Genomic DNA, 14,677 nt, shown 5'->3' on the forward strand with positions numbered 1-14,677 from the left:
AGCCCTCGCAATAGTACCCACGAGAATTGTGGATAACAATTTTTACCGATCGTTCTAACTCGATTCAATTCTTCTCGACATCAGTCTCGATTCTCTCCAAAGTTCAATGTAACCTTCACACAGTACGTACCCCCGCTCGATCGTTTTTCACGCCACTTCGATGCCCCGAATGCATCTTCCGAGTCCAGCAGATGTCGCGGTGCACGCTGTGCACGAGATCGCGCGAAGTCGTCGAAGCGGTAACGTAATTACAACCGGTGTTGCTTATCATCGATTCATTGAAAGCGCGAATTAATTCCCCGCGATCCCCCGTATCGATTCCAGCGTAATCTTCCGGCATTGGCCGTCAGGCATTAGGAAATAAGCAAAACACGATCATCGACCGGGCGTGCGCACGTATGTACATACGTACGCGGGATCCCGGCCGTCCAAGATTGGCAGTACGCGCACGGGTCGCTAATGCACGCCACGTCGGGCTGAAATTACCCAGGTAGAAATGATCGATCCAATTAAGCACACGATGTAACGGAAATGTATAATCGTATCTGGAGACGGTTAAAGACAGTCGTGCGTATAATTGGTAACATATACGGTCTCGTTCCACGCGCACTTAATATCGTGCAATGATAAAATCTTTAATAAAGTGCCAGTTACCCGGCGATGAATCTTCGCCCGTTAAGTGCCGTTCAATTTAAGAACGCAATAACGTCCGGTAAAATATCGACGATTAATTTCCAGCTGCACCGTTCTTCGGTAAAATTCTCTAATTTACGTCCGTGTGGGAAAACACGGGATTGTAAAGCGTTACGATTTCATTCGCAAAATTGTTCAACGATAACCGCTGAAGACGTCCGAGACGGTGACGATGGAGAATCGTTCGACAACACGGAATATCTCTATCTAGCAGCGCAGCGAAAGGAGGCTACGGGTTCGAATCTCGATCCGCTAAATCATCCGATCGCCTCGGTATCCGCTCGCTTTCATGAATTTTAGATAAGCCGCGTAAGGTGATCTAGGGCGTTCGTAAACGCGATCTTCGTACGAGTACGTTTACCAGCGAGGTTACAGAATGCGATGATATTCGATTGGAAAAGTTTCCCGAAGAACTGAACGAGAAATCTGCGTTTGAACAGTGATCGTCCAACGCGATGTATAAATTAGGGTATAAAATAATGTCCGTCTGAAATCTCGAGAGTAGATATCAGCATCGGTGACCTCGTTGCGGAGAAAAAGACCACCCGGTTAACATTTTCATTTCCTTCGCTACACCTACTCATCAATTCGTCGTTAACATTGACCGGCATACTTGGATGATTCCTAGCGAGACGACCCACATTATTCCCCGAACGAACTCTACACACTTTCCCCTCGAAACATCAACCATCAATTTCCTCCTAGGTGGATTCTTCTTCGACCACCGTTTAACCCGTGCTCAAGACAGCCGGCGCGTTGAATACGTCTGGTGGTCTCGTAATGGTCGCCGTTATTTTCCCTAGCGATCGTGCCCTCTTTGAAACGCTATTCTTCGATCCCCGAGGTACCAAGCCCCGATCGTCTCGAATCGTCGCAAAGACGACGGTTTCGTCGGAGGGTTCTCCTTCGATCTCGATTTACCCCGCCGAACAATGGCCGTTGGCGTGCCTTTTCAAAAATCGGTTTAATTGCGCGGCGAGACCGCGTGAAAGGATCGCCCGGACCGGGCCTCAAAGGCGCGAAACGAGTGAATGGGGGACGGGGGGACGTTGGCGGAGACGAGGGGGGCTCGTTCGACGACGTTATCGTCGAAATGATCAAAATAATCGAACACGGACGAAGGAAGCAACGGCGACGTCGCGAACCGTGCCGGCAAACCGTAAAGTGAATCTCATTAGCGGTGCCTTGATGCACGAGAAGTCTGGGGGCGGGGGGAGGACGAGGACGGGGGACGGAGGGGGGTCGATGAGAGGCTACGGGGGGTCGGTGGAGTCGTTGCTTTGATGTCGAACGAGCTGCTGCCCTCGAGGGCCGCGGCACGCGACATTATTGTTATCGCGAGACGAGGCTGTTTCTAATTATCGGAAAGGAACCGGAAGTCGCAGCCTGTGACGCCGCGGCGACCCCTGAGCGCAGAGAGGAGGAACGCGACGCGAGACTCGAGGCTTTCGGGGCGAGCTTGCATCGTCGAAAGACAAAGCCACAGCGGGAGGGGGCGGAGGAGGAGGAGAAGGAGGAGGAGGCAAGGGCCAAAGAGAGGGAGGGGGAGTCGACGGCCCACCTGTTCTTTCGCCTCCCTTTGATGAATGGCGCTCGCGAACGGTCACGTATACCTACGCGTTCACCTCCGCCACCATTAATCATATTGACAGTGCAGAATGATCGGTGTCAAGTGCGTTACGTGTGCTACGGGCCCCTCGATCACGGTTTGTTTGACTTTCATTAATATTCGAGCCGGGGCACCGAGCGGTGAAAATTAATTCGTCCCGGGGCCCGATTAATCCCAGGTGGAGAGTAAGGGCCACGCTGTTCGCTCGACAATGGAAACATTCCTTTTTCGTTTTGGTAATTCTGAAATTTCGATTCCGGGGGAGATTCGAGGTGAAACGTTGGACTTGTTTCCGTAGGGGGTGACATCAAAGCGATCGGTATCCGTGTATCGGTCGATTAGTGGGGTACGGGGGAAAAATGAGTTCTCTGGTTCGAATCGAAGGGTGTTTCTCTTGTATCGTGGAAACGGTCAGTGGGGCACAGGTTTCGGGGAGGATTTTTCTGTTTCGAATTAGAAGAGTTTTCTAATTCTTTTCTACTTTCCGTAGATTGCACGGAGAGTATCTTTATTACCTATTGGAATTATCTTCTTTCTCGAGGATCGAAAAGACACTTGAGTTCCCTTCGAGAAATAGTCGAACGAATAAATCGGGATCACGGTTCTCGATGCAACCTGCAATAATGGGAATCCGTGCGTCGTTTAATTTCGTCCCACGTTGTAACCGGTGGAAGAGCAAATAATATAATACTTCCAGCGAGGCGGCAATTTTCGTTTAATCGGTCGTTCGGGTGTAGCGAGGCGAGGAAAATAAATTCGTGAAGGCCCGCCACGAGCACATGTCACACTGATTGCACATCCGCTTCCGCCACCGCCGCCGCCTAGCACCGCTCGAAGACTACGCGGCCATTATAAAACCGGGCCCCACGAAAAGAAACGTAATATTTATTGCCGGCTTCCGTTCAATTAGGGGTTGACACGCCGGCGCGGCGAAGGGGGAGGGTTTGCAACAGCTACCGCGTCCCCTTTCCAACCCCCCTCAGCTTTCTCTCTTGCTTGTCGATGCTTTCGAAATCTATGTTCGCTTTCACCCCCCATGGTGGGGTGGTCTGAATTTATATATTGTTCGCCCTCTTCCGATTCGGGACGACACTCGCGAAATGGCTCAAGAGGCTTTCTTTCCTTTCGCCCCGTCGACCCGTACAAGGGTGGGTGGGGGGTTGGAGTGTCGAGAATGTGGGAAGGGGTTTGTAAATTACCATTATATCCCTCTCTTTCTTCCGTTCGCTAGCTTTTTGCGCCGAACGAACGAGGACGAGCGTAACGTGTTCGCGGCTTACAGTCGGATTTGACATTCGATCGAAACGACCAAGTAGGGCGAAATGGCCGCCCATCGATTGAACGAAACCGTCCTTGTGAACAGATCGCTCGAACCGTTGATATTACGCGCGAGGAATACCATCCATTTATCATCGTGGAAATTAATAATCGTTTCGTTTCACCGGGTGATCGGGTGTTCCTTACGCGTGTGCTCCATTCGCAATTCGAAACACCTTCTTCGAGGTAAGAGGACAATGCGAAAGAAACTTTGATTACATAACCTATTTCGTGCGTCACGAAACGTATCTTGTCCCGAACTTCGAATCGAATCCTGTCGCGTTCGAAGTGTAAATTATAACGCCCCGATTATAAAAGGAAAAACACCGACACAATTTATATATAATAGAACGAACGATAATTAACGACACGTAAAAATAATACACTCGATATAGCGCTACGTGTACACCGTCTTTCTAAGTTTATCCAACGCGTACAACTCAGCGACGCGTTCGAGCGTTTCAAATTCACCGTGTCTAGTTTATTATAAATTGCACGACAACATCGTATCTCCGTAAATAACAACGCAACTTCGCTATCGATTCGTCCCTATCGATCGACCCGAAATCAAAGCTAACGGAGCGTACTCTAGCACGAAGGTCCCATGGTGTAATGGTTAGCACTCTGGACTTTGAATCCAGTGATCCGAGTTCAAATCTCGGTGGGACCTAGAATTTTTTTTTTCACCAAATTTTTGTCGATGGATCGTCCGTTGACCATCGAGTGTCGTTTCAGGTTCGTGGAATATTCGTCGTGATCGAAAACCAGGATAAAAATGATCGTAAACCGTGCGAAAGAGGTTCGATAACGGCGCGTAAACCTCGCGCGCAACACGTGCCGTGTATCGGGCGATCGCAATATTGTAATGCGTTTTCGTTGCTCGTTCATTTTTCATGAAAGTCGATCCACCGGGAAAACGCGCGCGTCTCGTCGACGATCGACTGTGACACGTCCGCGTCCACGACGACCGTGAAATCCTCGTGCACCGTCGGGGCCGCTTAATCAGTAATTATATAACGCGCGGATCCGTCGCGCGATAATACATTTATTATACATGCGGCTCGATGATCCACGAGAGGCGTTCACCGAGCTATCGGGGTCTTCCGCGAAACGCGTGTAAGTACATACGTACACCTCGTACGTAGAACGTCGTCGCGAGCTTATCTCGAATCTGTGCATCACGGCTACCCTGTCGTGCCGCTCGTGGATCAAAAATGCATCCGAGGCTCCAATTACCGACAAAATTAAGGGTTACCCCCCTACGGTGATGTTGAAACAGTGTAAGTAATGCAGTTCCCGATGACAGATTACGTTCCATACAACGTGCCATTAAGAATTGATTAAAATTGTACAAATTACAGACGCGCGGATGTTTCATAATTCAGTCTCCAACCGCCTAACCCGCCTCTCTCTCTCTCTCTCTCTCTCTCTCTCTCTCTCTCTCTCTCTCTCTCTCTCTCTCTCTCTCTCTCTCTCTCTCTCTCTCTCTCTCTCTCTCTCTCTCTCTCTCTCTCTCTCTCTGTGACGAACGCGATCGTCGCTTTTATCGTCGATGTACTTTACGTAATAAGAAAGCGTATGGATAAATTATTAGGAACGGTGCTTGTTCGTGGGTAAAATCGATAACGTCGCGGTTGCAGTTGTAACGAGCCGTTTATTGTTTCTGTTTACGGTTCTAGATGGACAATCGGGTTCGGAACTACCCCCATGAGATGAGAATAATGCGTGCACGGTAATATACGTGCGGATGCGCGACTATTTATTTCACGTAACGTGCGAGAGTGCGATGTGTAAAAAATAATGTTCGGTATTTTGTCGGGTCTCAGGATGAAGTTGATCGACGACGTTGAACGGCAAATGGTTTGCAATGTTTTGCTAAAATCGAAATGAAAATTGTGCAAATAATTTCACGCGATTTTCCAAGTGCCGACGATGAAAAATTCGTTTCGCGGACAAATCTGTCGAACGTTTGTACACTCGTCCGTAATGTTGAACTCGAAACTAATCAAGAATCACGTACGTGTGTTACGTGCGCGTTCATATATCATCTAAAATCGCAAAAAGCTAACAGAAATTACCCATTCGTGTGACAAACATCCTCAATCCCGAGTCTAACGTGCCCGGGCGTCATCGATCACAATCGCAAAACGCCGACGCGAATAGTAATATTACGCAAATTGCACGCTCGCTGTTCCCGTCGCCTCTTCGTGCACGCGAGCGCATTATTATCGAACGTTTCCCGGTATCAACGTTAATCAAGCACCGTCCATCCAATATTTCCGCCGCTGCTACCGACGGCGCCCAATCTGCCACTCGGAATCCGAAACAGAAAAACGAAAAATCGCGGCAGCGATTGGAAAACCCGAAAAAGTTTACCGAAATGTTAATCTCCGGTATGGGTTACCGTTTCTGGAAGCCCGCGCATTGCTAGGAAAAAGTATTCGGGAAAAAGTTTCTTCGATAGAGTGCACTTTTCATTTTATTCCATCGGTATATATATAATACACGCTCGTATCGCTGTATAAATCGCTCCGTGCTTAGATTTTGATTCTTCTCCAGAGAAACAATTTACTTTGATTTTATACTCTTCTTAAAAAATTCTTCTATTCAGGATCTACACGGTATTAAATTTCTAAAAAAATGAACGAGGAAAATCTAGTATCAAAATTTATAGACGTACACCGTGTGAGTACAAAAATTGCTAGACACACACACAAATGACCTCTTATAAAACTCTTACCGATAACCATCTCTAACGTTGGATTTTTAAATTAAAAAAAAAAAAAGAAAGAAAGAATACGCTTAATCAGCTTTTTACTATTTCTGACCATTGCACGGCCGTTCGATGGACGTCTCGATTTACCGTGAAATATTCGGTCGAGTTTATCGTAATTTAATCCGCCCGGCGTTTCACAGTGCGCATAAAGAGCGGCTTTACGATTCCGTCGAGACAGCGTATCGTCAGGTGGGCAGGTTCGCCTGTCTGTCCGTATTCTCTCCGCAGGTGGCTATTCGCGCAGGTTGTTTCGAAATGGACAGACTTTTCCCCCGACAGATTTTAGAGCTACGTTTCCGAGCGAAGGCTATCATCCGCGCGAGCGCGTTTCGGATGGAGCTTAAAACGTTGGGGCAAACGGGCATAAACGAATCCTAAAATTTTAACCGCTAATGGTGCGGCCATTTTTATATACAAAGCTGTTCGGTTTTAGCGCATCGGCCGTTGCGTCGTTCGTTTACGATGACTAAATTTTCATTCGCACGGAGAGACACGTGACCGAGCAAATATATAAATTTTAATTTTTGAAAATTTGAGACTTCGAAGTACATTTTATTATTATTTCACTCGTTGCTTGCGCAAAATTAAAACATTTATGCGCGACAGGCAACGAGATATAAGAAAATACAGCGTGCAAAGTAACGAGGTGAGCCACTATTGCTAAACCTAACCTCGAACGAGCTATGAAAACACGGATGGTAAAAACCGAATGAATTATCAGAATCTGGGGCATTTCACGAGGAAATCTGTACAATAATCAACGCGACAGATAGAGAGTTACACGGAATATATTTCATTCCGTTAAGTATTTTCTCGCAATTTGTTACCATCGTTGCACGGGAATTCGAGTAATTCTACGCAATTTCTCTCGACCTGTTTTTCAGTTACATCACGCGACCTACATGCCGCGTGAACTGTTGAAAATGAGAATAATGTAAATCAAGACGGTCGAAAATTTATTACCGCCGTGTATCTGTGTTTTCCACGGAATATCATATTAAAAAAATGAATTTCTCAAGACGTTGATACAGTCTGTAGAATTCCAAACAGTACACGTAATATAAAAAGTAATTTTCAAACTGGAGTACAGTCCGCGTGATCTGAAATAATGTACGTAACGTAAAATAAAAATTCTCGCCTCATCCTACAAGTCGGAGAACAGCTGCATTAAAAAAATAATCCTGAACTAAAACTAATGGCCCCTTAATGCAAAAACATCGCGGAGAGTAGAAGCGTGCACGATTCGCCATTGGTTGGATAAATATCCGTAAGTAACGGGTAGAGTTTGTTTTTAAATGCAAACACAATGTACTTCCGGATGCATCAGCGGCTCGCGATTTTTCTCTCTCGTTCCATCCCTTACTGAAAAGCGGGCTTGGACTTTAATGGAACTCGTTTATGCCGCCTCACGCATTGTTTATTACAGCTACATTCCGTCCGCCGATGAACATTTTTATACGCCGGTCGAATTAACGCGAAAAGGCGCGTCTCTCGATGCATGCAATATTAATAATCCATTCTGATACAAGCGCGCCACTCCCTTCTGTTCCTTTTCGCCAAGTTTTTTTTTACTTACGCGAATAAATATACATTCAACGCGCGGAGCGACGGAACAGTCTCGCGAAATATGCATCGAAGAGCGATTGATAATTCGAAAGACTTTCGCTAAAATTTATCATCTTAGTGGATGCAAATAATGAAAGTAAAGTGTACTCAAATTGTTTCGCAATGGTAGAAAGAACGAAGCACTTCGATGGAAAACAATGGCAGGATCGTAAATCCAATATTTTACCGGAGAATTCATTCTCACGATCTCAAGATATCCCATAAATTTTCTTAACATTGTCGCGTCGAAGGTTTGGAAATTTATACTAAAGTTCGTCGTATAGTGGAACCGTTCCACTTGGATCGCGAGCTCGATAAATCGATGCACGCGGATACCCGATTCGTCCCAGCCAGCAACCCGAATTCCACAGGTGTCGATATCGTTGGTCGTGTTTCCGAGATATCGGGACGCGATCGGTTATGATAATCGGCGTCTCGATCGGGAACAAATGGGGCGAGTAAGTTGATCGAGCGTTCGTTAATACCGAGGGAATGGTCGGTACCGTGTACCAGATTCCTAGGAACGGGCAGAGGGTGCTGGGGCGGAGCAACGGAACCGGGAGGGCCACCAGACTACGACCGGGGGACATTTTCCCGCGATCGTTACCGGAAGTTCATCAAGATGTGACAACGCTACCGTGAAACTCTCGCGCGCTCGTAAAATACTTTCTCAATTTAAATTCGAGCGAGACGATCCCTTGGAAGTTTCCGGTTAACGAGCGGAACCCCGTAACTCAGCCGGACGATAAAATACCGCCCCGTAATGACGGAACGTGTAATCGAGAGTCACACGAGCCATCGTCCTGACACTTCGCCCACGGAATTGCACCGTACGCGGATAGACGTTCCGCTAGCAACCAGACGGTATCAAGAACGCGAACACCACACCGACTCGGGACTATTCCGTTCACGCGGTCTCGCAATCCACGGGATCCGTTCCGCAGGGAATTCTCGCGATTCTGTTCTTTTTCATTTTTCGCGCGATTGAAATTGCTCGGAGACCACGGTGAGAGAATCGGGAATCTTTCGAAGAGACCGTTTTCCAAAAGGGATCCTTTTCGAAGGTGATCGTTTTTCAACGAGGATTGCTTTTGAAAGAGAATTATAATATTTTGGAAGGAAATGGTACGGAAGGAGATCGTTTCGAAGGAAAATGGCAAGTTCGAAAGGGGATCGTTTTGGAAGGTGATCGTTGAAGGTGGTCGTTTTGGAAGATTGTTTTCGAAGAATATCGTTCGGGAAGATTGTTTCGAAAAGGGATCGTTTTGAAAAGTGTTATCGATAAGTTTCAAACTCTTAAGGGTTTTGCGTCTTTGAATAGGTAAAATGGTAATTGAAAAATAACCGTTGCATTATTCTTTCAACGTGTAATTTATTATTTGAAATATTTATCCAGATATTCTCCTCGCGTCTGTGGCGTAAAATACGATTGAAAATTGGTTCTTTTTTAAAGGAATTAAATAAGGAGCGACGGTAACGCGTTAATGATATTCGAAAAATATCGCGCATCGAATAGACGGTGAGAAAGTAACTCGATCTTCGGAAAAGTTCTCATTTTCGACGTTTGGACGTGACATTTTTAAAGCGAGAGGAAACCTCGTCCCGGACAGAACTGTCCGGCTATTACCCGAGGAAACGGGAGAATCCGATCGCTCGATAAAACCGGGCAGTGTATCGAGAACCGACGGGGCTATAACTGTAAACGCCGCGAGTGCATCGGGTAGTAAAACGCCGCTGCGCACCGAATAAAACTAACATGACGGTGAATTAAGGAGGATTTACGCGCGACATCGGATTTATCGCGCGGCGAACAGTCGACAATGTCGGTCGCTCGTCGAATGTGCGCGTCTTCGCGCGCTTTAAAGGGCACCGTGGTATCGGTTCTGCTCGGATCAAACTCAATTATGCCCGTGTCGTCGAAAGTATCGACACGACACACCGGTGAAGTTTCGACCAACGACTCTGTAAATCACTCTGTCCAACGTTGCAAATTTATTTCATCGTCTCATAAAAAAAACAAAAAACAGCTAGGGAAAAAATCTACCCGGATGGAATTCCGATTCAACGATCGAAATTATCGGAAATTTTTATTTCACCGTTCGCCCACTGGTATCGATATCGCGAGAACGGATTTTACGTACGAGGAGAGGGGACTTCTCATCGTTTGCTTTTTATAGCTCCTGGTGGTAGTCTCTCGACGAACAATAGACAAATAATTCTGTATCCTCGTCGAGGAAAAATTAGAATCTTTTATACCGAGTGAAATATCTATGAACGGATTATTGAAAATTACTTTTATACACTCGAGTACAATTTTGCCCGTTCGTTCGAGAGACAGAGTTCGCGCAGACTGGACTGCGCATGCGCGGCCGTGCGGTAGAGTGGGGGGAACGTCTCGGCGTGCAGACCTCGAGGATCGAGCTTGTTCCGATCGAACTATAGTTCCGAAAGTCTCGACGTGGCCGTAAAGCGCTACGTCGAGCAGCGAGTCGTCTTATCCGCGAGATAGCGAGGCGCACCCCGTGAACTTCAACGCGCCGTGGAGGGAGGTAGGGTGAACGCAGGGACATTAAGCCGCGACTCGATTGGATAACAAACATTTTATCGCGTTTAATTTTGAGAACGGTGCTCGCCCGCGCGGCATTAAACTTTAACAGCTTCTTCGGCAATAAATAATATTATGCACGCGAGTCCCGCCCCACCACTCCCGGTGCCGGGAGTGTGCCGCGGGGGCAATTAAATAAAATGCGATACCGTTCGAGTTATGACTGGAATCTTTATGGTTTACGGCCGCGACGTATTCCTTAAATCGGAGCATAAAGTAACTTCGCTCTCTTCCCCCTCTCACTCACTCACCTCCCCGTTTATACGCCGATACTTCGGCCTCTTTCGTTTAGCAAAGTGTTGTCTCGACAACAGTAGGAAGGGGATGGAAATCTTCTGGTCCGATTTCGGCGCTGTCAGACATTTTTAGGTGCCCTCGAAGTCGTGGCAAATCCTCGAATCGCGCGACAATTGATTCCTCTTTTATTTCGGATATAAAAGTTTTTGGTTTCTTTCACTCTGGTCGGGGGACTGAATTTAAAATACGTTTCGTCTCAAATCCGAAATCGTCGATCTTGTAAATTTGAACGAAATTTAAAGTATCGGGTCTCCATCTCGATTTATATCAATATATATCTCCCTGACAATTCCTCCGTCGATCGTCAAACCGTCCTGTCATTCTCGACATTTTTAAACCCCCGTGATTACACCGAAAGTTCTTTTCCATGGTAAGAAATCGTTCAAATTCGATAAAATACTTCGTTCGAGAGGTCGATCGGCGCAACAATCGTTCCTTTGAAAATCAAAAGAGCGGTCTCCCCGTTCGTGATTCGATCATCGGCCCGAATTTACGTCCCCGGATCTCTCGAGTCGGCGATAAAACTGATGCCGGCTGGGCGAACGCGGCCGGATATCGCCGCGTCGCGCGGAGAACTTTGCATATTTTTAATAGGCGGAGAGCTTCTTGGGCCAATTTCCCGTTTCGCCGTAAAGCCCCGAAATACTCGACATTTACGACCGTTCCGTCAATTATAATCCGTTTCGTTCGAAAGCGGCGCTCGCCGCTCCCGAGGCGTAACCCTTCGCGATTTCGTGACACACCCTCGAACTTGCATCGTAAAAAGAGAGAAAAACGAATATTAGACACCAAACGTTCCCCTTCCGTTCGTTCCCTTCGTCCCGCTTGGGGTGACGCGAGAAAGAAACCCCCGGGCGAAGAGGGGGTCGTTTAAATAAGACGCGAAATTTTTATACGCGAAGAGTGCGCGCCGCGTAAAAGAGGCCTGCGTATAAAGAAGAAAAAAAACGTATCGTTCCGAACGGGCCGGAAATGGCCCCTCTTCGCCATTGAATGATTACCGTGAACGAACGTACAATGTCGCAATTTAACTGCCCGTTAAAAATTGTTTGTCTACGCGACGGTTTAACAACGTTGCCTTATACGATCTCTCGTTCGGTTCCCCTCGTTTTACTTCGTCCATTTTGCTGGGCCCCCCGTTCAAGTCGGACGTTAATGTATGCGCGGAAACGATGGCGACGGACGCCAGAAATGGACGTTCGCGAAATTCTCAATCCCAACGACGGAGAACAAATCGAAAACCATGGAATCGAATGAATTTATATCCGTCTTTGGACGTTTCTCTCGAATATTTCCAAACTCTGTTCGCAGCGGCCGCGCAAGAAGTTGTTCGATTTACAAATAACCGAAGAAGTTTTCGTTTAAAAAAGGATGGGTGGTAAAAACGATACTCTCGAATTTTGGAATTTCAGAAAGTTTGTACACTATGCTAGTATAAGGAACAAATACTTTGTTCTCCGATATGGTTGGCCCCCTCCGCGTCGTAAACCCGATAAAGTCGACACCAATCTCCTCGGTTCCGTTCGACGTACGAATGAAAATTCGCCGCGTCAGTCGTACCTATTACCCGAATAACCGAATACGTGTGTACCGAGGTCGACCCGGATTGCTCCGTTGCCGATTCCCGTGGCCCAGATACGAAGAAAAACGAGCGTACGAGGAGCACCGAGGAAAGCGTACACTTTCCGCGATTCACCGCGTCTGACCGTGACCCGAAAAGCACTACTTGTTCCCGTTTCACGTTGGGGAGCTTGCAGGGGGCGAAGAAAGGGGGGAGGCAACGGACGTTGCAAGTCGGTCACGCAAATGGAATTACAAAGGAACTCGAAATTTTTCGTAGAAAGGGGACCTAGATTTCGAGGCGCCCCAGAAAGATTGTATCAACCTCACGGGGATCTATTTTCGAATGGAAGTTTGCTTTTACGGCTCGCGAAACCTGGAAATTTTTTGAAACGGTCCACGAGAAACGATGGAAACCGGAACGTCGAAATACGACGACGCACTCGAGCCGATCGATGGGAATTAAATTCGAAAAACGAGAGAGAAGCGAAAAAAGAAGAAAAAAAAAAAAAAAAAAGAAATGGAAGAAAAGATTTAAAAGCACGTCCCGAAGTTCCAATTAAAAACCGACTAAATATTTTACAATCGTTCCTGTACGTCGCATTAGGAACGGTCGCAATTATTCACGCGCGAGAAGTTCCACCTCCCCCTCCTGGTCGCTCCTAATTGAAAGTTACCAAGGCTCGTGGACACAATTCGAGCGGGTTTCGCGGCAGGGGGTGGTTTATCTGGAAAAAGTGACGGGCGTGCAACAATTTCCTTTACACCGTGAAAACTGTCGTGGGATCTGCAAATACGAGGGGGTCCGCGGATCCCTCATTAAACATTCGTCTCTCATTAAACCAGAGTGCGATCTAGCTCCTTAATTCGGGCGATGAGGAGTAATTAAGCGACTCGGCGAGGCGCTGCTCAGGGGTTGGCGGGTGGAACGGAGCGGAGAGGAGACACAGGAGCCGCGGAGGCACTTTGTTTCGCAGTAAACCGGGTTTAATGACTTCGTGTAAAAATACCCCATCGACTTTACGATATAGCTTCGCCATCGCCCCCGTCCGAAACCCCCCAACCTACAACCACCACCACCCCCCTCGAGGAGCCCACGAATACCGTTCCACGAGGATTCGTCGCTCTTGGGGGTTTTCGGCTACGACCATAATTTTATAGTTTTATGTAAACTGTATCGGGCCATGAAACACGGGCAGCTACGATGCCTTGATGGTGATTGGCGTGCACGGCGAGATAGAGAGGATTCCGTGGGTATAAAATTTTCACGATGCTCCAGTCTCGGCCGGCTTTGACACGCAATTCTTTTTCGCCCGCCGCTCCGCCTCGAGACGTCGTAAATAAGTGATAACTGTATCGCCCGGCACGACGAAAAACGTAAGATTATACACGGTATCGCGCCACGATCTTCCGAGAGTTCCTCGAGCCGGCGACGTCGCGACGCTTCACGTCCGATTCGATACCCGATTCCTCGACTTTCCCTCCTAGGGACTTTTTCCTTCCCCCCGTTGTAAGGTATTCGCGCACAGATCGAAGAATAACGATATCGATTGAAATTATTCTCCTTCTTTGATATTTCACCGATCGTTTGTCTTGTACGTGTTACGAATATTGTTTATCGTTGATAAGAATACGTGTAAACTTTTGGGTACAAGGTCATTCTTTAAATAGTATCAATAAGAAGCGACTTTCAATCCTTCGATAGCTCAGTTGGTAGAGCGGTGGACTGTAGTCGGAGAGATTGTATACGGATATCCATAGGTCGCTGGTTCGAATCCGGCTCGAAGGAATTTTTTTCCACTCCTCGATCTTTCGGTTTTATTTAAACAATTTGGTGGGAATCTTACTCGTTTATACTTTTTTTAAGTATGTTCGATCATTTTTTTTATTAATATACTCAAAGTGTAATAGAAATGCGAGCAGCAATGTTTTTAATTTCGGTTCTGTTGATTCTATGAAGTAAGTGAACTTTCGGTTTGTTAATGAATTTTTCAACGATAACAAAATCAATGTAGAGATTGTAAATTGATTTTGAGATACGTTTAACGTGTTTTATTTGCCACGAGAAATTCGAAGAATACGTAAATGACACGAGTGAAGGCAGTCGAGTGGTTTCTGATCGAATTATTTGCTACGATATGTATTATTGATAAACTCGGACGAGAAAGAACGAAAACAAATTGTAGGTGGTATGGAATTTTGGAAGAAAACTACC

At 46.8% G+C, this 14,677-nt stretch overlaps 1 protein-coding gene and 2 non-coding genes across 3 annotated transcripts in view; all 3 read left to right on the top strand.

The window, feature by feature from the left end:
• LOC143151733 (uncharacterized) overlaps positions 1-14,677 on the top strand; it is a 93,400-nt gene that overhangs the window by 61,264 nt on the left and 17,459 nt on the right. The window lies entirely within an intron of this gene.
• Trnaq-uug (transfer RNA glutamine (anticodon UUG)) lies at positions 4,218-4,289 on the top strand. The gene has a single exon. It is a non-coding gene; the product is annotated as a tRNA-Gln (tRNA).
• Positions 14,158-14,251, top strand: Trnay-gua (transfer RNA tyrosine (anticodon GUA)). Its single transcript has 2 exons — positions 14,158-14,194; positions 14,216-14,251. It is a non-coding gene; the product is annotated as a tRNA-Tyr (tRNA).

The sequence above is a fragment of the Ptiloglossa arizonensis genome, chromosome 9 (genome assembly GCF_051014685.1).
Source record: "Ptiloglossa arizonensis isolate GNS036 chromosome 9, iyPtiAriz1_principal, whole genome shotgun sequence".
In the NCBI taxonomy this organism is placed as follows: Eukaryota; Metazoa; Arthropoda; class Insecta; order Hymenoptera; family Colletidae; genus Ptiloglossa; species Ptiloglossa arizonensis.